Source organism: Choristoneura fumiferana, chromosome 17 (assembly GCF_025370935.1).
Source record: "Choristoneura fumiferana chromosome 17, NRCan_CFum_1, whole genome shotgun sequence".
Lineage (NCBI taxonomy): Eukaryota > Metazoa > Arthropoda > Insecta > Lepidoptera > Tortricidae > Choristoneura > Choristoneura fumiferana.
Window position 1 is genome coordinate 7,627,258 of NC_133488.1, and position 25,637 is coordinate 7,652,894.

Genomic DNA, 25,637 nt, shown 5'->3' on the forward strand with positions numbered 1-25,637 from the left:
AATCCTTATAATCCTCAACAGTTTTCACTAAGAATTAGATTAATAAAATAAGTTTTGTTAAAAATGTATTTTTAATACAAACTTGTTTTGCTGACTGTACTTTTTGTTGACTGTACTTCCATTGTCATCCAAACTACATTTTTGAATCAAATTTCAAGTCGATGCTGTAAACCGTTGGCCGGCCCAACAGGATGTCTTTACCAGATTATTGTATTGTCATAGGATGAAAATTAAGGCACAAGAAGGGGAATAGAAATTTATCGCTCTGGACTATTACAAATTAAACTCTAGCGACGTTTTTTAAACAGTATTTAAACACATTTTTACCATAATTTTTAGCAACAGTTTGTCTTCATAATGAGCTTGTGTCACTATTCTGTGATAACTTTTTGACATCTGACGTCACAGATATGCCTATAAAACCGTCTCAGTCATACAGGTAGGAGAGTCTCCGAGACCAACGTATATGTAAATCAGAGCAAACAATGCTGCGCTTGGTGCGAACGGCATAAAACCTTTTTCAACTCACAAATAAGCTGGTCAGTCTGTAAACTACGATCGCATACGTCTATCTGTCACAAAATGTAAAGGTTTCAGACACGCTTATCAGACAGTGGTAAACCAGGCCCTGAGTCTGCTTAAGCAAACAGTTTTGCAATAGCTTAGAGGGTACCGTGCGTGACTGGTAAGTAGGGTTAACGTTTGCGTGTCTACTTTATTACAATTCCTTACGTGAATAAATTCGTTTCTTGTATCATAGCTCATTGTAATTGTAATTTATGAATTAACCTTTCTTTTCGCACTGATGGAATGTCACAAAAAGGTGTACAAAGGATTATTGATAGACACTTGCAATTTGTCTTCATCGTCGCAAATTACTGAATAATTTTGTCACCAAAAGTGTACTCTATACAATACAACTTAGTCTCAGGAAACTATCATTTTTGGCAAGTAAAATCATCATTAATCGGAAGACGTTCAATGAGGGTTGTGTCCTCAAACTATGTAGATTGAATGACCATGTGAATACAGTGAACGAAAGTTCCGGTCGTTATAAAAGTAACAAAAACTTATTTAGTTTGAAGGCAAATTTAAATAATTATTCCAATAGTACCATTTATTAATGTTCTTATAAGCTTTTTTATATAGTTTTTTTTGACATTCATAAGTCCTTGTTGTAGCCTAAATTGGATAAAGATTAAAGATATTTTGACTTTGACTTTTGATGCAGTCAACGTCATTTTAATGTCATCTTTGTTTTACTTAAAGATGCATACGAAATAGTCCGTTCAAATTTTCAACCAAAAAAGTGACATTTCTACTTAGTGGAACATCAACGTATTACATTTTACAAGATAAATTGACGTACCGCGTCATGTCTTATTGTTATAATAAAGGGGGCTGTCCAATCAGGATGATCAAAGAGCTTCAGAGTTAAGCACCCAACAAAGGCGATCGATATCCTAAATAAGATTTGTAGTCTTCCCTCATCAGTGAAACCAAGTTGACGGTGTCAACTTGCTCGATAACTTTTGTAAGTGTAGCATAAATTACCTAAAAGTTAATTACCTAAAACGAGGGAGTTAAACAAGAGGGAATTTAGAATATTTAGTGCCCGTTTCACTACTCATTGATAGATTTAATGTATCAAATTAATATGATACCGTCTGTTTATTTGGAAAAGACAAACAGAGACGACATCACAGATATCTGTTACATAAGTCAATGAAACAGGAGGCTTGTGTCATTGGCTGGTTTATTTAAAGAGGTAAATACATTATAATTATGTATAATAGTTTAATAGATTTAAGTCAAATCACACAGATAATTTGAAAAGTTAATAATAATTTATCTAGAACAGAATAACAGAGAATTTCGTGCTTGAATAAGTTTATTTAGTTTTGAATTACTTTACTTACTTCATACAATATAAAAAAAATACTTTTATAGTGATAAATTAATTCAAGAAAAAGAAACTCAAGACCATCACAATACTAACGTTTTGTTTTTCATCTGTTAAGTCCTTTTTCATCCGTTATTTTTTTATTATACTCCACATTTAAAATTTCATTTCATATTTCAAAATGGATAAATATTACATGCAAGTAATATTATTTGTCTAGGTACATACATCTTTGTAAAGAGGTTTAAACGTTAAGAATCTGGTGTAATCGCAGTAATTATATGCCTCGTTGATTTTGTAACGACGCCTGCGTTTCATCTTTCATCTTCGTCTATATTTAGTAGGTGTACTAGTATGTTCTTTAATATTTTCAATTAACCTGTCCTCTCCCAGAGGCACAAATTTGTGCCCAAATTCCTTTGATCCTGTTATCCTGATAGTTGGTATTTACATACAATTTTTTTGTTATTCATGTAAAACGTGAAATGTGACATTGGTTTTCCGAGCCGGTTTCAGTAATTACTAATTCAGTAGGTAAATTATTGATTCCACAAATTGCTCAGTGTTCGATACCAAACGTTCATTGTTAAAGTAAGCTTAGCTTACTTATTTGCTTTTTCTAATACCATATTTAGTCATAATTATTGCCCTGCTTTTGAACCAAAAACCGTGGATGTAAAAGGAAATTAATTTAACAAGTAGGTATTTGTTACATTTCTGTTTACATGCCACGACAGTTATTGAATCAGGCGTTACTTTGCGGAGGTCCATATCAATGAACTAAAAGAATTTCCTTGCTCACCAGCGACCTTACGTTCCTCCATTCAGTTCAGTGCAGTATATGTGGGTACTTGGGGAGTTACAGTGACAAATTAAAACGGTAGTTGTGGTTCGTTTAGTCTAACAACTGGTAGCATGGTGTACGGTTATGTCACTCTGAAGATGAGCTCTGGTTGAGTTCGAAACGCGTCAGTGTGGTGTGGTGGTGGATCATCTATCAAGATGGGTTTGTGTGGTTTGTGTGTGTTCTTACAGTGTGGAGGTGGAGGAACTGCATGAACACTCATATTTTGCATAAGCTTAGATATCGTAAGGTCGAGAAAATTTTTTTAGTTCATGCCACGACATTTCTATGGAATCAATGCAATGGAAGAATCAGGCGTGTAACAAAACTCTGCGACCTAGTTTTTTAAATAAAGACATTTCCATTTCTCAAGAACTTCTTCGACCGACTTTTTCTTGTCGAAGTAGGATCGGATAATCAGATACTTAATTTAGATATAAAACAGATCTCTCGCATTTCTATTGATGTTCTCGAAGATCGAGATGAAAGACATTTCGCGCAGGTGGGGTGGGGGGGAGTAATAAAGAATCGTAGACTCTTCGAACTAGTATAAACCGGTTTTAACTGCACCTTGAAATAATTTCCTTAATAAAGTTGAGTTTTAAAAGCATACGTATGTATATTTTTATTTTTATTTGTATGTCAAAATTTTTAGACAACTAGTTAAAAATTGCAAGTTACATGTAGCTGGCAAGCTCAGCGGTTTTGAAGTAGTAGATGTAATGGTAAACAACTTTTTTATTTAGGTACATTTGTAAAGTTGTTAATACAATAATTAGTTTAATAAAAAAAATACAAATGTTTTTAACCGACGAAAAAAACGGAGGTTCTGAAGTCGACGTTAATATATTTTTTCTTGTTTTTTTTTTAGTTACAAAAGACTACCTTTCTAGACAACACAATTACTATACTTATATACCGGGTAACTTAGGGATATCAAAATACACCTACTTACTTATGTATGGCGTATGACACCTTTATGACGATTTCCGTAAAAAAAAACACCTTCCGTTTTGACTTAATAATCCATTTTTTTTGAAACTGAGACAGGAGCGCATATTTACTTATATTACTAAATATGGTGTATAATTGGATCCCTAGCTTTTTAATTTTATAACATGCGCACATGTAATGGTAATGATTGAATTTTGAAATTGAATGAATGGTAATGATAATGTTTTCTTAATATTATTAATTATGTCACAGCAATTCTTTAATGAACTGTGATAGGTAAAGTACGAACTCGACACAACATCTAAACTACATCAAGATAGAATTAGTGTGAAGCGTCCGTCTTCCAGTTAAGCGTTAAGCCATTAAGCTTAATAAGCTCATAGTACTAAACTTTGAAGCAAGCTACAAGCTTTCTTTACTTATCACACATCTTCACCGGGATTATTCGCTGCACTTTTGAGTAAAGTGTAGGAGACACATACTCGTAAATAGGTATGATTTTTTTCTCGTCTATCTATAACGTTGTTTCGTTTAATAGATCTTTCAAAAATATTCTACGTAAATTTATAAGTTGGGCTTCTCTTATCTAATGTTCATATTTATTATTATGTACTTATCTATATGAGATGGATTATTAGGTATTCCCTTGACTTGTCTAAAAATGTTTTGCCTAATTTCACTTTGTCTAACAACTTTTACTATAATGAATAGTTTGTCTAAAGTCAATTTGTATAATTTCATTATTCATAATTTTTATTTTGTCGAATTTTCATTATTACTAAGTGATCATTTGCATAACTCTTGTTTTGTCGAATATTATTTTATCAAAAATTCACGTTGTCGATTCTTATTTTAACTAATCATTATATAGCCGAATAACGTTTTAACTAATATCATTTACATAACTCTTGTTTTGCCGAATATTATTTCATCGAAAACTCACTTTGTCGATTCTCATTTTAACTAATCATCATATAGCCGAATATCGTTTTAACTAACATTGGATTGTCTAATATTGAATTATCATAAAATTTGTTTTGCTTACTAACGTTATGCCTAATTTTGGTACCTAAATGTTTATTATAAAATAAGGTCAATTAGGTAGGTTAAAACTGAAATAAATTAATCCATAATATTCTACTATTTTTTTATTTGGTTCAAGCAAATAACAATACTAAGCATACAGGGAATAGGTACGACGACGAGCGAAGCGAGGAGGAGCGTTAGGTAGAACTGCGACCCTACAGTGCGCGAGCCGAGCGAGCGAAGCGAGCGTGTCGCGGCAGCGGCCGGCGAAGCGCCAGAACCGACTTTGTTTTATAATACTAAACTTTTTAGAAATAACTAACGTTATCATTATGTATTCGGATTAACCGTGATTAGAATAAATAAAATTAACCGACATTTATGTAAGACAAAATAAAATTATGTCAGACAAACATTATACGAAATAAGTTTATACAAAATGAAATTATGCTAAATGTATGTTAGACAAAAAATAATTATATCAATCAAAGGGTATACGAAATAAGTTTATACAAAATAAAATTATGTGACATGTATGTTAGGCAAAATATAATTATGTCAGTCAAACATTATATCAAATGAGTTTATACAAAATAAAAATTAGGTAATTTAAAATTAGGCGAAACAAAATTATGTAAAGTAAGTTGTATGTAAAATGACTCACTAAAATGAAAATTAGGTAAAATTAAACATTAGGTTAAGTTATATTAGTTTGTCTAACATTAGGCAAACTGAAAATAGGCAAAAAGTTGTTAGGCAAAACAAGGTACAACCGGATTATTATTTTACAATGCTATTTTTAGTGAAAATGGTACTTTGAGTATAGGTAAAAGGTAGAAAAAATTCGCGGCATACAAAGATTTTTTGAGAAAGACTATCAAAGCTCAAAAAAAAAACTTGAGAAAGACTATCCAAATTCGTACTATGTAAATATTTAAGGGGGCTCCCATACAGCAAACGTGTATTTTTTGCTAATGTCTAATGTTGTATAGATAATGGTACGGAACCCTTCGTGCGTGAGTCCGACTCGCACTTGGCTAGTTTTTTCTTTTTCTTTGATAGCATGTTAAAGTGTGCCACTGCTGGGCAAAGGCCTCCCCTCTTTCCGCCATTTCTCCCTATCGAGAACATGCTCCTGCCACTACTACTTGATATATAATTTTAATTTCAGTTTTCTTTACTTCCCACTTATTTGTGCTTAATTATACTAGGCTTCTATATACGTACTCGTACGTCACTCGAGTTAACACATCAAAAGTTTAAAACTCAGTAATTAACTTCGGTACGCATAACTTTGACTCGTCGGATATTCAATTATGTTAATTTCTTAAAACAAATTGTCCCCTCTTGGCAAAAATCTTTGCCTCTTTAAGCTTATGGAAAAGACGTATCTATTAATAAAAAAGATTCACGAGCAGAGGAGCTATTCTTGAACACAAAAACATAAGAACAAAAACATGTTTACGCATTTCACTATAGAATCTCATAACAACACCAAAACACACAAAACTTAAACATAGCAAAAAGAGACTTCTCAAAAATTCTACACTTGAAATTTGTTCGCTAAAAATTTCTCTGAGAAGAGCGCTCTGGGATATTTTTCTAGTTTATCGAGAAGAAAATCTCTTTATAACGCGAACGTTATTAAAGATTTTCGCAATCTACGGAAAGTCCCAAGTCACGCGATGCAATATCTATCCCCCGACGCAAAAAGAGGGGTGTTATAAGTTTGACCGCTATCTGTGTCTGTGTATCTGTCTGTGGCACCGTAGCTCACGGGTGAACCGATTGGAATGCGGTTTTTTTTTTGAAAGCAAGGTTTCTAGCGATGGTTCTTAGACATGTTTTATCAAAATCGGTTTAGCCGTTTTTGAGATATTGAACTTTGAAGTGACAATGTCGGGGGTTTACCAACTTTTTGTTGGTTGCAAGAAAGAAAGAAAGAATGAAAAATGGTTTATTTATGGCTCCAACACCACACCAAACACTTAATTTAACTTAAATTAAACAATAGAGCTATAAAATACAACAAAATACATCGTAATGGTGGTGATACCAGTAATCACCAAAAAAGAGTCTCCACTCAGCATGTGTTGCTACACAGAGCCCAAATTTTCTGTAGAGCCCAATGGTTATGTTACTATCATTTATTAAAAGTTTACTTAATACGCGTCTACTCACACTTACTAATTTGCACTGCTGCGGCCGATTAACAAAAGGGGCTATCTATTGCCGCAGATGACGTGAAAGAGCGACTAGTTTATCTAATGTATCAGTGGACAGCAGCTATCTCTATTCATCATCATCATCATCATCTCAGCCGAAAGACGTCTACTGCTGGACATCATAGGCCTCCCCCAAGGCTCTTCACTCAGAACGGTCTTGTGCTTTCCGTATCCAACGCGATCCCGCGATCTTAACCAGGTCGTCGCTCCATCTTGTTGAAGGCCTGCCGACAGCCTCGTCTCCCGGTCCGCGGACGCCATTCGAGAACCTTCTGACCCCATCATCATATTTTGACTTTGACTTTGAACTCCGGACTCCAGAATTGTGCGGTGTGATGTGTGGGAGGAAAGGAGAAACCACCGCACAATATTCCCAAGAAAATCGTCATGAAATTTCTCAACTAACGACCACGATCATTTTGTCCAAAGTATGAAGAGACGACAATTTTCTTAAGTAGGAAAACAATACTTGCTCCTTAAATAGTTTTGGGACATTATCGTTTATTTGATTTTCATCATCGTTTTCATTCAATCACTACAGATAGCTCTTCACCATCAACATCAAAAAATTCACTGAAATTGTTGCAAGTTACAAGATTTATGTTAAAAAAGTACCATTAGTATGTATTTATACTGTCAGGGGGGAAACACGGAGTAAAGAACGCAGTTCCATGCGCCATGCATATTCCAGAAACTTGAGACTGGCTTTATTTTCTGCACTCGACTTAATCTTAATTTGCAAGTTAAATTCTATCGTTTTATTGTACGTATTAAATTATCTTAAAAATTTGCTCGGGTACTTCTTTAATTTAACCTTATATTTATACTAGACACTTAAGAGCGTTTATACCTGCTGACCTGGCAACGTTGCATTTTTTTTAGTTTTTCTCGATTATTCCATAAAAATTGAATGAAAATTAATAATGTTGTCTGATAGAACACTTCTTAATATATAAGTTAATGTGTCTACTCCAATAATTATTCGTTATAGACTTTTATTTTCTTTAAACCGGTCGTAAACATTAATTCTTTTTTTTTTTAAGTAGCCTGAATAGTAATATACTTAATTGGTTTTGAAGGAATATTAAAGTTTATCTGGAATAATTATCGGAGTAGACACATTAACTTATATATTATTATTAAGAAGTGTTCTATCAGAAAACATTTTTAATTTTCATTCAATTTTTATGGAATAATCGAGAAAAACTAACAAAAATGCAACGTTGCCAGCTCAGCAGTTATAAACGCTCTTAAGTGCTCGAGTGTTCTTTATGCAACATAAATGGAGGCCTCTGTGTAATTTTAGAAATTTTCAGGGGAATTATCTAAAATTCCGGTTTTTCATTCCATTTCCAGATATAATGGTTCACACGAAAAAACCGCGGCTAACTGCCAGTCCTCTCCGTACCCGATTTTAGAATGAAATGGACCCATCTCTTACCGTGGGTGTTGTAAAAGGCGACTGCTGGACTTAATGAGAGATCGGTCCGCAGCACTCTCTATTGTCAACTAAGAACTCTGGACTTCAGATCTGCGGCGTGGAAGGCAAGTGAAAACCACCACATTATTATCCCAAAAAAGTTGTCATGAAGGTCTGATCGCCATTCAACGACCACGACCTCTGTCAAGATTGTAGCGACTTAAAAGGAAAACATAGGTCAGGAATTAAATTAAAATCTCTCTCTCTCTCTCTCTCTCTCTCTTCAAGTGCCTCTCCAACTAGTGAAGGTTGGCAGTCAGCTCCGCATATCTAATTCGGTCTTTTGCCAGTCTAAAAAGCTCCGCGGCGCTCTTAACTCCCGTCCATTCCCGGATATTGCGTAGCCACGATTTCTTCCTACGACCCAGTGCTCTTTTGCTAAATAAAGATGCTTTTGCTAAATTAAAATAAAGATGTCAAAATTTTAATGGATAGTTGGTCATTTCAGAAGAGAAAATAAAATCATTTTGCACTTATTATTCAGTTTTGAAATCTATTACAAATGACTAAACAGCATTTTGTACTCTGAAAATAAATCGTACTTGCTTTGGAGTTAAACCGGTAGTGTTTGACGAAATCACTAAAGAACATCTGTCCTGTCACACGACCGACAAATGTTACAATATATCGATCGATTTTTACAAGAAAACCGTATGTATCATTAATGTAAAGAGATTTGTTCGATCAACGATTAGTTTATTTTTTATTTCCTTTTTAACCACTGATGCAGAAAAATCCTGTTATAAAATTCACGAGCTTGTGTGTCCATCTGTGGCTTTATAGCTCCCAAACGTATGGACCGATCTTGATACAGTATTTTTAAACGAAACATAAATTAAAAAAAATTGCAAAATGGGGATTGAATAAATATAACAAACGTGTTTTTCTACATCCAACATGATAACTGTACCTACAGCATAATCTTAGTAAAGAGCCCGACTCGCTCTTGTGCTATTTCTGAAAAGTGTTTGTATAGGAAATAATTAATAACGAAAGCTCAACAAAGATAAGAGTAACTTCATTCATTATTAGACCTTTACTTGTATAACATTTTCCATTGGTAATACCTAATTAAATATAAAATTTTAATCCGCTTAAATATATATTTAACGTACTCGATTCTGAATGAAGATATTTAAGTAATCACCAGCTTACATTTTCCCCAACAATATAAAGCCTTAGTGCTTCTAATTTCCCTTTTTCCATTATTCTATAATTAGGTGGTTTTCGAATTGCCTCTAAACAACACCGGTTTTTCATGCCTGTCCACATAAAAGCAGTTTTCTGCCCACCTTTCTGTTGGCGATTTTTCGTAGTTTACAACCTAATCTGTATTAAAAAGGTAGGTAATATATTATGTGTAGTAAAGGGTACGTGAAACATAATATGGCGTTTAATTTTAGTATTTGGGTAATATCTCATGTTATTTTGGAAAATCGCACTTTGTAAGCGGCAATCCTATTCATACGAAAATCATAAATATACAGACCTTACAGTAATTAGGTACAGGCGAATTTGGAAGTGACAGATTCAGATACAATAATGTTTTGCAAAAAAATAAATTAAATACCAAAGCACGGCACATTTTGACTTTGAATATTGAACATTGTAACTTAATTACTTCCCATAAAAGTCTGTTACTCTCTTGTTCATTCATACAGTTAGTTAAAAATCTTTAGGCATAATCTTCAAAATTAGGGAGTTGTCAAGTACCTACAAACCAAGCTTATCTTAGACGGGCAGTATTTCATATTATTTGTGGTACAAATAGCGTGACCATGTCACCAGAGTTGTGGATTTTGACGCAAACAACTCTATTATGTGGAAGTAATTTGTAGTAACACTAAAACTGATTCTATTAAATTTCAAATTCAAATACAGGTTTTATACACTTTTTGTTTTGCTTGCGACGTAAATAAACGCGGGTGATCCGAGGCAGGGCGAGGCAACCACAGAATATGCCACTACATAGTGGCGCCAGGCACCTACTTGTAGCGGAGAACGTAATCTCGTAGTGAGCCGCGCCTGCCTATACATAAACTCACAAACTCAAACTCACAACATTTATTGACAACAAAAACACACTACATCACAACAAAAACACAGTAAAAACATAAATAGGAGAAGAGAGAAAAATAAGACACATTGTGCTGTAGTGTGATGCCAAAAGGACTCAGCTCAGCATATGCCGTAGCCCTGTAACCAGAACTGCAGCGCTGGTTTTCAGCTGAACCCCGGTGAGTGTGCACCCACATAACCGAACGCGTAATTATATTACATATTATTATACTACCTACATAATCCGTTACACGTGCTATAGAGTCACAAAACCTTTAACATCACCACTGAGACCACGCCTACTTCATCCCTACTTTATACTTCGACACTAACTTTTTGTTGATCAAAGCGAACACTTAATAAAGTGTCAAAGTGGCCTGCTGATCTTTTGTGAACATTCTTCGCCCAACCATTAGGTACAGTCTAGTCACGTACGTAGCGGAAATTGAATTGACCACCACGAAAATGCTTACCTAATTATATCATTACCCTTAATCTAAACCTATACTATTCCGATCCGAGTGATTAATTGTATACTGGAAGAAAGTAATTTGCGTGTTGAATTTTTTAACGTGGCAGAAATTGGAGACTTTCATGAAAACAGTTATAAAACTTATTACGTACAGTAGGATTAATACCCAATATTTGAAACGGAAATCATAGTGCTGTGTAATTTGTATTATGGATCCAAATAGCCTTTTAATTGCAAAAGAATGACGCAAATAAATTAGTGCAGCACTTTGTTTCTCGTATTGTAATTTTTATCATTCAGCCATCCATTGTATGGATTTATGTATATAATTTTCCATGTTTTTCTTTTTACCCCGCGTAATTTTGACCGTTTGTCTATGTTTATATTTTTTCTCGGTCAGATAGTTTATTATTAGATATAACTTCGCCTTTGTAGTTCTTACTGTATTCCTGTATTTGTATTTATATTTGTGTACATAGTAAATAATTTATTCTCATATCATCGGTTTTGTCCATTTTAAAAATAAACATGAACATAGTGAGTATCTGACCAAATCTGATAAATGAATGTATATTATGATTTCAGCAACATTATATTCACAAATCCTTCGTCACTTATCATGTAGTTATCAAAAGACAGATTCTAAGAATAAACAACGCAGTTTGGCAGTGTCATTTACTTTATAATAATTTATGTGTCATTATGAAATAAACGATTAATAATAATAATAATAATAATAATAAATAAACATATAGTTAAATACCCAATAATTTAGTCTGGGTACCTACTTACAACAACTCAATCGAGCTTCTAAAATTTACAAATCGCTCATTTTAAACGACCTCTAAATCTGAACTCTCCGAGTTCATTTCATTACATAATGTTCTATTGCATGTCGAGAGCCAAGCCAGTTATCGTAACACTTACGGCGACCGATAACCATCGCTAAGAAATGTAAACTAGAAGCAAACACGGGAATTTGACTTGGAAATGCGGTTTGAACCGGTATGAAAGGGGAAACGATGAGTTTGCAATATTGAAGCTGGACTTTAAAGCTTGGTCTTTTACCGCGGGCTGTATCGTGTCATCAGTTTAGTGAATATTAAAAGTTCGTTTACAGGGGAACTTTTGTTATTATTTTCAGAAAAATGAAAATTTCAAATAGTTTTTAATAGCTACAAAAACATTCCTATCAGTTAAGATGAATTAGTGGCGCTTGTATTATTATCCCTAAAAATTAGGGTTTCTTGACAGACTAAATATAGCTACATGACGATAGTGTCGAAAGGTCCGTTTGACATTAGTCTTGCTTGCGATTGGCTCATTTAGTAGTTATTTAACCAATCACAATAATCTTGCTCGCTAATCCTGCCGTGAAGCAGCAGTGCTTGCACTGTTGTGTTTCGGCATGGAGAGTAAGACAGCCGGTGAAATAACTGGCACTTGAGGTATCCCATCTTAGGCCTCTTAACATCAGGAGACCCACTTGCTCGTTTGCCATCCAGTCAAATAAAAAAAAGTAACAAATAATAAATAAAATAAATAATAAATATCACGGGACAATTCACACCAATTGACCTAGTCCCTTAGTAACCTTAGCAAAGCTTGTGTTATGGCTACTAAGCAACGGATAAATATAATTATATAGACAGATACATACTTAAATACATTATAAACACCCAAGACCCGAGAACAAACATTTATAATTTTCATAATAATATCTGCCCCGACACGGGAATCGAACACGCTCCAGCTTCGTAGTCAGGTTCTCTAACCACTAGGCCATCTAGTCGTCAAACAAATATCAGAGTTGTCAAACGAGCCTGTCACAGAAACCGACATTGTCAAGGTTTAATTAAATAAAATTGCTTACCAATATCTTTTCGCATCCACCGCAATCCCGCGATCTTAACCAAGTCGTCGCACCACAAGACCAAGACCGCAAGACCGCAAGACCGGTCTGAGTGGAGAGCCTTGGGGGAGGCCTATGTCCAGCAGTGGACGTCTTTCCGCTGACATGATGATGATGATGACCAATATCTTTATTCAGTACTGTATTAAAATATTAGAGAACATAGACTTATGACAACTGTGCACACACACACAACTGACATAAACAAAAATTCGAAACAAAAACTATAAAAAACGTAATAAAAAAAACATTTTAATACAGCTTTTTTGCTGACTGCATTACTTGCATTGTGACCCATACTACATTTGCATACCAAATTTCAAGTCAATGCCATTAACCGTTGAAGAGTTCCGTTCTACGGAGACGATCCTGGCCAAACTACCAGGGTGTCACTATCAGATTATTGTATTGTCACGCAATTTACATGAGTATTCCAAATTTCAAGTCAATCTGACTACTGGAAGTTGGTCAAATTTAACTTGTAAGGCTTGATTACAGACAGACAGACATACAGACAGACAACGGGACAGGTGAAACTAAATAAAAGCTTGTAAAAAAAATCCAACAAAAGTATTAGAATCATTTTCACAAGACAGTTAAATTATAAACTGCAATACAATTATTTCGACAAATTTGTTTCATCCAGATAGATTTTTAGATATTCTTACTCCGTTCATTTTGTTTTACTATTTTACCACAATTTACTTATTTAATATTACATTATTATATTTGTTCTCACTGCTATGACCACAAACAATAAAATAGCATCTAGAAAATATATTTAAATATGTTGAAAAATGTTATATTTTTGAAATTCAATTGATTGAGTATTGAATGTGTGTATGTATTTAAGTATATTATATGCATGTCTATCAGTTGTCTAGCACCCATAGTACAAGGTTTGTTTAGTTTGGGACTAGGTCAATTGTTGTAAGTTATCCCAAGCTTATTATGTAGAAAAATACAGTGCATATTTATTTCGACCTTAGGCGTAAAGCTTTTTAGAATGATATTGTTACTGACATTAAAAAAATCAACACCTTAATATGAGACTAAGAAAATTGCTGACGTGAAGCGTAACTAAATTAATAGACCTAGAAATGATCTACGTTCTTATTCTTGTTCTTAAATCCTACCCGCTTGCCGGGATTACCGACTCACCAGTGCCATTTCGACACTTAATGGCGTAAAGGCATCTTATGTACCTTGGGAATTTCGGTATCTCCACAGAAAGCAGCGCAGCTGTGTCTGCAATAACGTGGGGCTGAAAAATCACCTCACTTTATCTGGTTTCTCCAGCTGAGGCAGACTCAGTCTGCTTTTATCATGAATAGTAATTTATAAAACATTTACCGGTTTTGCAAGCGCTTACTTGTTATGTGCTTAACGAAAATACATATTTGAATTAATGAACTACAGACTTCAAAAACAAGAGAAGATTCGACGATCCACTGTAGGTATGTATGTTGTTATAGATCTACTTATTTTCAATGATTTTTTCTGCACAAACACGATTAATCAAAAGTGGCACAAACACGATAAATAAAAACTCATCAACATTACTTATTACGAATAATAACTACATAATTTAATTAGGTTTGGCGCCGACTTCTAACTGATCAATAGAAAGTGTACGCAGGAACATAAGTACTCGTATCTAGATTTGTTCCTGTGTTAAGGCACCAAATACTTTTTTTAATAAATATAATCAAATTTTAAGTCAATCTGACTAGTGTTTAGTACCAAGGTAATTGCTTAAAACCACAGTATGAATCTACACAAAATTTCGCCTGATTCAAAAAATCATTCATGAAATGAAGAATATTTTAGAAACTTCTATTTTCAGTGAGTACTGTTATTTGTAACTAAATATACAATAATGCTGCGAGACAGAGCTCGTAGACGTGAGTAGGCTACGAATTATGCCTACGCCGTAGCGGGACCTCTACGACAGACATTATCGTATAAATCAGAATAAAAATGTCACTGGAATGAGTGGAGTGCGTTTGTAACCAATGTATATATCAACTATAATATAATAAACAGTCAACAGCAGAAGAAACTACGGTAGAACTTTGCAAAATTTACACTACTCGGTTCCTGTGAGAATTCTCGCTTCTAGAAGTCATTCCGTGTCAATTTTAAACACAACCAGAAAAAAAAGAAACAGCAACTCCTACATTTATTGACATTTGTTGACTTATTTGACACCTTATACGTCACGCTTTAGAAAGTTTACAAAAAATCTTATCCCAAGGAATTGTACAGTCACCAACAAATAGGAAATGAAAATTTCATTATAAGTGAAATAGTTTTTTAACACTCCCTAGTTTGACTTTAATAAGCAGAGTAAGCAACGTTTATTAAAACTAGCAATTGCTCGCGATTTTGATTTTTGAAATTCATTCATTCGCATTCGCTACTATTACAAAACTATTAATTTCGGGATTAAATGTTTTGTCTATTTTGACTTTTAATTAAAATTGCTACTCATTATTAACTTGACCAACTCGGTCAACACCTTCACAAATAAACCTGACAAGTTAAGCACAAACCAGACTCCAGGCTGTTAGAGTTTAGAGTCAAATTAATAATTAGCAAAATATGCATAAGTCTTCATATATACGGCAGCTTTTGGGTTTCACTTTCATTTTAAATTTAAGGTGTGTCATAATCTGCCATAATCATGGGCACTTTACTTAATACACAAACTTATAAAAGAAAGTTAAATAGCGAAAGTTTAGGTAATAAATTAAAACACCAGAATAATCAGACCATCACTGGGAATCGAACCCAGGTCCTCGGTATTCCGTACCGCGTGCTATACTGCTACACCACTGATGGTCAACGGTACTGACACGAATTTCCCCTATGCACCTCATATCTCAGCTTGTTTGTTTATTACAACACGATTCCCAGTGATGGTCTTTTCTTTTTTCTTTGCATCTATATTTCAGTTTGTATTTTCAATTTCAATTTGGAATTGAAATAAAAAATACAAAAAGATTCCAAAAAAAAAACAATCTTAATTTGATTGCTTAGTAACGATATCTCTTGTCCGGGTGCGCGGTTAGTTCCAATGGAGCGCCGAAAAAAGTTTCTCGATGAGGGCTACGGCATAGATGTCACTAGCGTCACTGCTTAAGTGGCTAAATAGGAAACAAACAAGCTGAGATATGAGGTGCATAGGGGAAATTCGTGTCGGTACCGTTGACCATCAGTGGTGTAGCGGTATAGCACGCGGTACGAAATACCGAGGACCTGGGTTCGATTCCCAGTGATGGATTTTTCTGGTTTTTCTGTGCATCTATATTTCAGTTTGTATTTTCAATTTAGGTTTTACGGGATGACCGTAAAAGTAAAAATTTAGAATTGAAATAAAAAATACAAAAAGATTCCAAAAAAAACAATCTCAATAAATGTATGTCAATGTCAAGTGTAATGAAGACCATAATTTCGATGGCATTATGTTTAGAAAGTACAAAGCATTTTTTGTATCATCTTTGCTTGGAGCGATTTTTATCAAAGATCCATTTATTACTGAAATGAAACCGATAGTTCAATCAATGTATTAATAACCTGAACTAGTGGACGATCGGGAAACATCAAATGTTTATGAATTTTAATGACTGAGGAATAATTGCTCACAAATTAATTATAAGCAAATATGTACTTCAAAATTTCCTGCAATAAATGATCCTGCAAAAAACGCCTGCGTCTGTGTTCCCGGGACGCTATAATCTGGACGTTTTCAAATATATTTAGGGTAAATGGGTATTTATTGGGCAAGCGTGCTTCATCTTAGTCTACTATACGTCTCCTCTTACCAACAGGCGTCATTGTGGTCAAACACAAGCTTATTTCTGTACTAGTGTTAGTTAACCCACGGCTTCGCACACGTAAATCATTAGATCCAGCAGCTGAATTTAAACTTCGGGATTTTTAAAAATTCCCGTGGGTATTCCCGAATATTAAATCGTCTCTAAGTCTAGCGGTTGTTGTTTCGAGATTTTATCCCTATCCCGTGGGAATATCGGAATAAAAAAATGCCTATGTTTTATTTCAGATGTCCAGCTATCTACGTACCAAATTTCATCAAAATCCGTCCAGTCGTTTCAGCGTGAAGGAGTAACAAACATACTCACTTATTCACTCACTAGGATAAAAAAATACAAAATCAAATAAAAAAGGCATAATAAGTAGGTGTACTAGATAAGCATAAAATATTTACATCCGTTTTAAATATAATGACCCGGATAACTCACGTCTTAAATCGAGTTTAGCTCGACATGTTTCGGGCTAATCCGTAGCCCTTCGTCTTCGGAGCAACGCGACTCAGCGGCTGCTGCAACACGCGCACTGCGCGCGCCGCTCTGCTCGCGCGACTACCCGACGAAACTGACACCGGCACACAAACCCGCGTTTTCATCATCATTACAACTGTCAAATGTAGGGTAGCACACAACACTAACAATATCGCTCTGTAAAGGTACGTTTCACAACACCGATGACGCAGCGAGTTTTAAGATTTTCCAACTCGGAGGTACCGTCCAACCAAATGTCGGCCGACGTTTTCACGCACTTTTGTCTCGCGAGATACCTTATTCTGATATATGAAATCCGAGTTCTAGTGCTCCACAGCAGATGTCGTCCTGATTCCTCATACTACATGTTCCGATTTGTACGTTTTATTAGCAATATGTCTTGCCTCAACAGGGAAATCTCAGGCTATCCATCGCCGAACGCCAACTGTCTGAGCGGTGAGGACAAATTCGAATGCCTACTTCTACTCTCACAACTTGTTTTTCGTCGTGACCAGGGAATGCAATCCCGATCTCGCGGGATCACGTTCACCACACGGTTGCACTGCCCCAGTTGTACCCATTGCTTTCCAAAACCCGAAGCATAATATGACGAGATCTCGTTCGAGATTGACGGGATTAGGCGGCAAGGAGGAGGAGGAAGTTTTGGATGACAATCTGGATAATTATGATGGTTTATACTTTTCCTTACCAATAAGACAAGTTGGTCTGGCAGCAGAATTCGAAACTGTGACGTCAAATCAAAAGAGTTTACAAACCTTGTTCATGTTTAATCGAGTTTTAGTTAAGATTTGCATTTCCTGTTCCACCCACGAGTTTGTGTGACTTTCATATTAACACAATTTGCTGAAGGAAATATTAGTACAGTGATGAATTTCATAGATATCAGAGGAAATTAGTGACGAAAAATTGTCGTGGACATTGTAATTAACGAATGAACGGATTTCTTTATTACGAGAATTATCGCTAAGTGTTTATTGATTGTTGACTATAGATGGAACTACAAGTTTTTACGATGTTGTAAATTCAATTTGAACAAGGTAGGTACAGGGGTTTTAACTACTATCATTTGAGACAAAAATCATGTTGGCACTTTCGACCTGACGGAGCAACGAACAATCAAGCTCTCATGACCGGACAGAATTAGAGAATATAATCCTTAGTAATATTAGAAATGTGAAATTGTTTTTGTTAACTACTTAACTACGGAACCGATTGCCATGAAATTTAGCATACTTTATATATTTTATCCCGAAAAAAATTGTTGTTCCCGAGAGTGGGCGATGAAAAAATGAATGAATGAATTAATTAATTAATTAAGTTCCATTTGCTATAAAAATAGTTAGTCCTTCACTTTTTACAGGGCTACTACGAAACTCGAAACTTGAAGTTCATGTCGTACGGTCCCTGACATACTATTTAATACGAGAGCGAGAGGGACGGTATGATACGAACTTCGAGTTTCGTAGTTGCCCTGCTGTACTTACCTACTCCGCACTGAAAATAACTCCAATACTAGGAGAATTCACAAATGAACAGGCAAAAAAAGATTACTGAGGTAAGCTTGAAAACAACGAGAAAAAAATAAAGATAGGTTATTTGGCTTCCCAATGACGAACACTGCTTACTACGTGTACTCGTATTAACACGAGGCGAGGCTTAGGTGATTTCTTCTTTATGGACTTTTAGGGACTTTACTATTTTTTTCAGCAAACCGCTTGTTTCCACTGTAGTGGTTGTAGTTTCAGTGTATATAGGTACTGATTTAATAGGCTTTTTTTGGGTTGAGTCACGCTATGAGGTAGATCCTTGCTTTTGTTGAGGTACTTGTTTTAGATTTTAGGGTTCCGTACCCAAAGTGCCAATGGAACCCTATTACTGAGACTCCGCTGTTTGTTTGTCTGTCTGTCCGTCCGTCGGTCACAGGGCTCTATCTCTTGAGTCGTATCTAATAGTTAGGCACTTGAAATTTCACAGATTATGTATTACCTACTGTAACCGCTATAACAATAAATACTAAAAACAGAATAAAATAATTATTTAAGGGGGCTCCCATACAACAAACTTGATTGTTTTACCGATTTTTGCTTGATATTAATAACGGCAACATGTAGGCGCTTGAAATATTCACAGTCTTTGGTTGTATAGTCACTTTAAAAATAAATAATTAAATTAAATTAAAATAAATATTTAAGGGGGCTCTCATACAATAAACTTGATTTTTTGCCGTTTTTGTTAGTTTTATATGAGAAGCTTCATTGAGGATAAGGGCGTGCAGTTGGAAAAATCCATTATAGACGGCTGGGAAGGGAGAACCCAGACAGGGCCAGACTCTCACCGGTTAAAAAACGCGGTTGCCCACTACTTCAATCGATACCGGCACGTTCCGAGCAGACCTGAACCCGACTGAGTTTCTTGTCGTTTCTTCTCTGTCAAGACTTAACGGAATCTTTAGCATTGTATTGCATAACTCTCCCTTAGCGTCCTAAGTCCGAGGTCAGCTCAATAGGGAGCACCCTTTGGCATGCTAAGATAAACCACTAATTGCTGAGCGGCCCATCTGACAGCTCGCCCTCTCCGGTAAGTTGTAAAAGCCGTCTGAGGCTAACAGCAACAGTCCGTCAGACAAAAAAGCTGGAGTATGCTTGAATATTTGACATCACCAATGAACCGACGTACCTACTTTTTGAGAGCTGTTGTAACGCGAAACTCCCATAGATGTAGTCTGGCAAAAGTGAGCTATAATCATTTATTTAAGAACTCCGTTGACCAACTGTTTATATATCATTTGTAAAACTATTTTAAAAAAATGTGCCTCGTTGAGTTTCTTGCCGGATTCTTCTCAACAGAGGTTTTTCCGAACCGGTGGTAAATTTTTTCTTGACATTCATAAGTGCTTGTTATAGCCTAAATTGAATAAAGATATTTTGACTTTGACTTTGACTTTCAAACCGACTAAAAACGAATTACGAGTACAACGTGTCTTCATTAATTAAACAAATAGGTATAGTGCATTCAATATAACTGGCGCGTTTCCACTTGATCGTCCGTACGACCTTCATTAGCAATAACTATAGGATTAAGTCGTGTCGGGTGAATTCTTTGTTAAAACTTGCATAACACGTGCGGCAGGCGATGTTTCAAACTGTTTTGACACTTTCCCTTTATCTTCCTTTTAATAATATAACCAAATGTAGAAAAACGACTCAGTTGTTTTTTAAACTTCGAAAAGATTATAGTTCAGTAGAAATATTACGTCTTTCAATATGTCCTCCGTATTACTGCATTTTTAATTCCATAGAGTTAATGTGGAGCTATTTGAAAAAAAAAACAATACGAAGAGAAAACATCAACCGTAGGAGATAGCGTCATAACCAAAATTCGTCACATTATTAATACTTCGGATCCGATTCTGTGGAAGAATGCTTACAATCATTGTAAGAAAATTGAACAAGGATTTTTAAAAACACCATGCACTAACTTTATAATAAATGTTGGAAGCGTCTCATCGGACAGTGAACATGGAAAATAATTCGGAATCAGAAGAAGTCGGTGAGTTGTCATAATTTAAAAACCACATTATTTTGATTTAGTACTTTAGAATAAATAAATAATTAAATTTGTTATTTTATTTAACATACCTGTACGTAATATTTTTTATTATTCTATGAATATTCAATAGTATCAACACTGGATGGTTTGCGACAAAATAGATAAGGCCGAAACGGCACCTTTAAAAATGAATGGGCTCTAAACTATGAATGTTTGGTTTATTACCCCTTTGTTTACGTTCAAGTAGAAACGCTTCAGTTGATATTGAATGCACTATACATAAATGATTTTGAAAGTACCTTAGTCAACTCAAAGGTAACAATAATGTTTGCTGAACAACATTGCCATTGGTATATCGAAACAGACTGCAAATATATTATAAATGGTTTCATATTTGAATATCGAAAGTTAAAATATCTACGGGTAAAATGTCGATGTTCAAAATATCGAAAATTAAAATATCGACTGTATCAAACTATCGAAAACTAAAATAACGAAAGCTTATATTGTCGAATGGTTAGATAATCTACGTCCAATATATCGAAAATATATTTATCTACAAAAGTGACATCGAAAGATATAAATCTCGAAGTCCAAAATATCGAAGTACAGAGTATCGAATATCCTATGTATGAACTATCACGTGACTGGGTTGAAGGAGCTCCGCTTAGCGGAGCTCTTATTCCGCTCAGTTGAGGCGCTTTGCGCCTTGACGCAATACTAACCTAACCTAACCTATTGAACATGAATTACCAAAAATATATGGTTCGTTAGGTTAGAACGGTGATCACAACAACGCACGAGCCGAGCGAGCGAAGCGAGCGTGCCGCGGTAGCGGCCGGCGTGCGTTAAAAATTACTAGGTTATGTAAAATAAATGCTATTAAGAGAAAGGACGAAATAAATAAAGCAGATTTGTATGTACGATGTCTTAATTTTCGACATTCAATTATGTTGACATTTACAACTTAGATATATTGGCTATCGATATTTTTACTCATTCGATATTTTAATCAATCGACATTTCAATCTTAGACATTTTGAACATAGATATAACAACTTTCGATATTGTGAAACAATCGATAATTTAATTTTCGATATTTTGAACATCGACATTTTAACCTTTCAAATATGTAACCATTATAAATACCTACAAAAGGAATACACGTTCGCAATTCTCGAAGTGTCTTCAGCTTTGTAAGTCTAAATATAACCAGATGATTCTGTTCATACGCGGACGCGGATGTGGGGCAACCCTATGCGAGAGTAATATTACGTTCTTGTGAGTCATACAATGACATCGTATTCTTTGTAGGTAAGTATTTATAAAAAATGTAACATTTTGCAACAATTAGGAGTACCCAGAAGGTGCTAACATTTTAAAATCATTACAAAATAACCAACTTAAAACTTCATTTACAAAATTACGTGTTCTATTCTTAAGTCAGAAAATTGTTCTAAAGTCGAGTAATATGGGAAAATGTTGAAACCTTCCTTGCAAGAGCCTTAACTTTGCCTATTTGCATAATTAATGACGAAAAATGCTTTTAACTTCATAGATGGAAATAGTGCTGCAATCATAAATCAATACAGAGTGTAAATGTTATATTACCTCTTCATTTGTTTTAAGTTTATTGAAAATATAATACTTTGTAGCTAGTTGCAATAACAACATTACTAATAATATTTACTAAAGATAATATAGAAAACATCTGTTCTTGAACACTTCAAATTATCAGTCAATTTTGATGGATATTTTACAGATGGCCCTATTGCCAATCGTGTATATAATTAGTAGAAGAAAATGGGATATTTGTGAGCTTGTTCGTTTATATTACTAACACTAACTCAAAGAGAAAGAGTATTAGTACCTTGCACTAACTACAAGTTTTTTCACGCGACTTCGTCTAGCAAGAATTCGCTTAACGCTACGCTATCCCACGGGAACTTTGTAATTTTCTGAGATAAAAAGGGTATGTATTATAATACAACAACATTTGACCGGAAGCCTAAAACCCGAAGACTACAATCCCGAAGATTAAAATACCTACACCCGAAAGGCCGAAAAATTATAATGCCGAACAGTCATAATCACTACATATAAAATAATCGACAATCAATATATCGAAATCCAAAATACCGAAACCATCGTTACACCAAAGTCTGCTATATCTATTTTTAAATGACAACATTCCGACTTTTTCAAGCAGGGGTAGATTGACATTATTTTATCATTTTCTGTGATGTTACAAAAAATACCTAACATCGAAGGCTAAGACGGGAGCTACGCTGCGCTTCGCTCGCGCCTTAGCCTTCTGAACCTAAACTAATCCGAGTAGTTTCTGTTCTGAAACTTTTTCCTCGCTCGCTCCGCTCGCTCGCTGCCAGCGAGGTCAAAGTAGTTGTCGTAAAGACATCCCATCGATGACATTTTTTTAAGTCCTGGAGCTCCCCTTTGGTACCTACATCCCAGCTGGTGGTAGGTTTACTGTGAATGCCAGTTAGTTCGGGATTTTGTACTTTCGGTCATTTGAAAGTAGATATTTCGAGCTTCGGTGTATCGGTTATCGGTATTTTATACATTCGGTAATCTTAATTTCGATGTGTTAAGCATCGCCATTTCAAGTGTAGGTATTATGATTTTTCGGTATTATAACACATACCCGATAAAAAGTACCTACCCTATTCCTAGTGGCCCAAGCCTATTTCATGTAAATCGGTTTAAGCGTAAAGAGGTAACACACAGACAAACAGACAGTCAGTTACATTCCTATTTAAATAATATTAGTAGGTATGGACTGGAAATTTATTATATAAATATAAATATCAACTTTGTGACAATAGGCCAAATATAATACCTACTTATGAATCATTTTAAGCATTATTAAAATGAGCCCCTATTTCAAAAATTTACAAACCTATTATAGCAAAATACGTTATGTGTGTGGCTAGCAAGGGAAAATGATAAATGACTGATATACAAACAAATGTCAAGTTAACGAAAGCTTAACAAGCATCTAGGAATAGCGAAGTAGTCGTCGGTGAAACCTTTTAAACTGTTTAATTCGTAAATATTAAAAACTATGAGATTTAGGTAGGTGCAATCAAATCTATAAAATTTTAGGGCGAATTGTATTGAAAAAATGACAATTTGTCGCTTCTCGTGTGAAAAGCTCGTCTTATAACTAGTAAAAGGAAAAGTTTTTATTTCGCCATTATTAAATCACACCTCGCATGAATCCTGAAACCGCTTACAAACGCAATTTAAGTTACTAAGCAGCTTAACTCTCACCTTTCCAAAGAAAAAAATTCAGGACGCCCACCCACCAGACTCTACTGGCGTACACTTCAAAAACTTACTTAACACACTGAATCCGCCGAACGCGTATTAACACACATTTATTGTTGCATCAATTTTCACTTTCACAATTACACAAGTAATATACTTGTAAAGTTTTTTCGTGTTAAATGTGGTGTAACCTTAGGAATATCGGTCGGGAATTAAAAATTTACGACGCGGAGAGCGAGGGGCGAGACACGTGCGCTCTTCACGGTATCAAGGAGTGACTGACGGGGCTATGGATGGTGGAATTGGTTGGATGGGCATGGGCGGGTTAAGCGACACGATCGTAGCTTGATGTTGACTTGTGTATAGTTTGTTTTAGTTAAAATGACGAAAAATACATAAAACCAACCAATCCCAACATCTATTGTTTAATTGTTATCTTCATGTAGGGTTGTAAAACAATTACGCAGGTGTGTCGGTAGGCCCAAAGTATACTGTGAACAAACAATGTGGATAGTTTTGATGTTTAAAAATACAAAAAGATTTAAAAAAAAAACAATCTTGATTTGATTGCTTAATAACGATATCTCTTGTCCGGATGAGCGGTTAGTTCCAATGGAGTGCAGAAAGTTTCTCGATGAGGGCTACGGTATAGATGTCGCTAGCGCCACTGCTTAAGTGGCTAAATAAGAAACAAACAAGCTGAGATATGTAGTGCATAGGGGAAATTCGTGTCTGTACCGTTGTCTAGCAGTGGTATAGCACGTGGCACGGAATGCCGAGGACCTGGGTTCGATTCCCAGTGCTGGTCTTATTTTTCTGGTTTTTCTGTGCATCTATATTTCAGTTTGTATTTTCAATTTAAGTTTTACGGGATGACCGTAAAAGTAAAAATTTGGAATTGAAATAAAAAATACAAAAAGATTCCAAAAAAAAAACCAATCTTAGTTTTGATGTTGTTCGTCGGTATTACATTGCACGACGCGCGTTTCTAAAATAATAATTATATATTGTGTTAAAATCACTTTGTACAATTTAATGTTATTAGTAGGCATAAGAATAATGAACTATTCGTATGTATTTTTTTATCCTTTTTGCGTTTCAACATAGACGGCTTAAAAAAATCTTTCATTTCAAAGATCAAGAAGGGTTGAGCTACTCCAGTACACGTGCCACACTTCGGTCAGTTTTATTATGTCTCTTTGTTATCTTTTACTTTCATATTTAACAACAAAAGAAGTTGTAAAACCCCATGTTAAGTGCATTTTCGTCATTTTAACTGAAACAAACTATACACTCAAATACGCTGTGCAGAACTGTAGGTATACGATTTCGATAGATTTTGTTTTAAAAGTCACCCTTGATAATACGACCTTGGGATACCATCGCTCCATACGCATCTACGTGCAACAATCAAATTAGCTATCACGCATATCGGTTCGCACTAATTTTGTCTCTCAGTACCTATGCACCCCCCTAGCATTTGCCCCCCCAGAATGAGTCCCTGTTCAATTAATCCAGACTACATTGACAAATAGTATACGTATTTTTAGTCCTATAACGCTACTTAATATATTTCAAGACAACAAATACCCTATAGGTTT

At 35.0% G+C, this 25,637-nt stretch overlaps 1 protein-coding gene across 1 annotated transcript in view; it reads right to left on the minus strand.

Moving 5' to 3' along the window:
* LOC141436842 (uncharacterized) overlaps window positions 1–24,303 on the minus strand; it is a 225,280-nt gene extending 200,977 nt beyond the window's left edge. Inside the window, exon 1 of the mRNA XM_074099920.1 lies at window positions 24,040–24,303. The gene's annotated coding sequence lies outside the window, so the exon portion shown is untranslated. The remainder of the gene's footprint in view (window positions 1–24,039) is intronic.
* Between the last annotated feature and the right edge of the window lie 1,334 nt (window positions 24,304–25,637).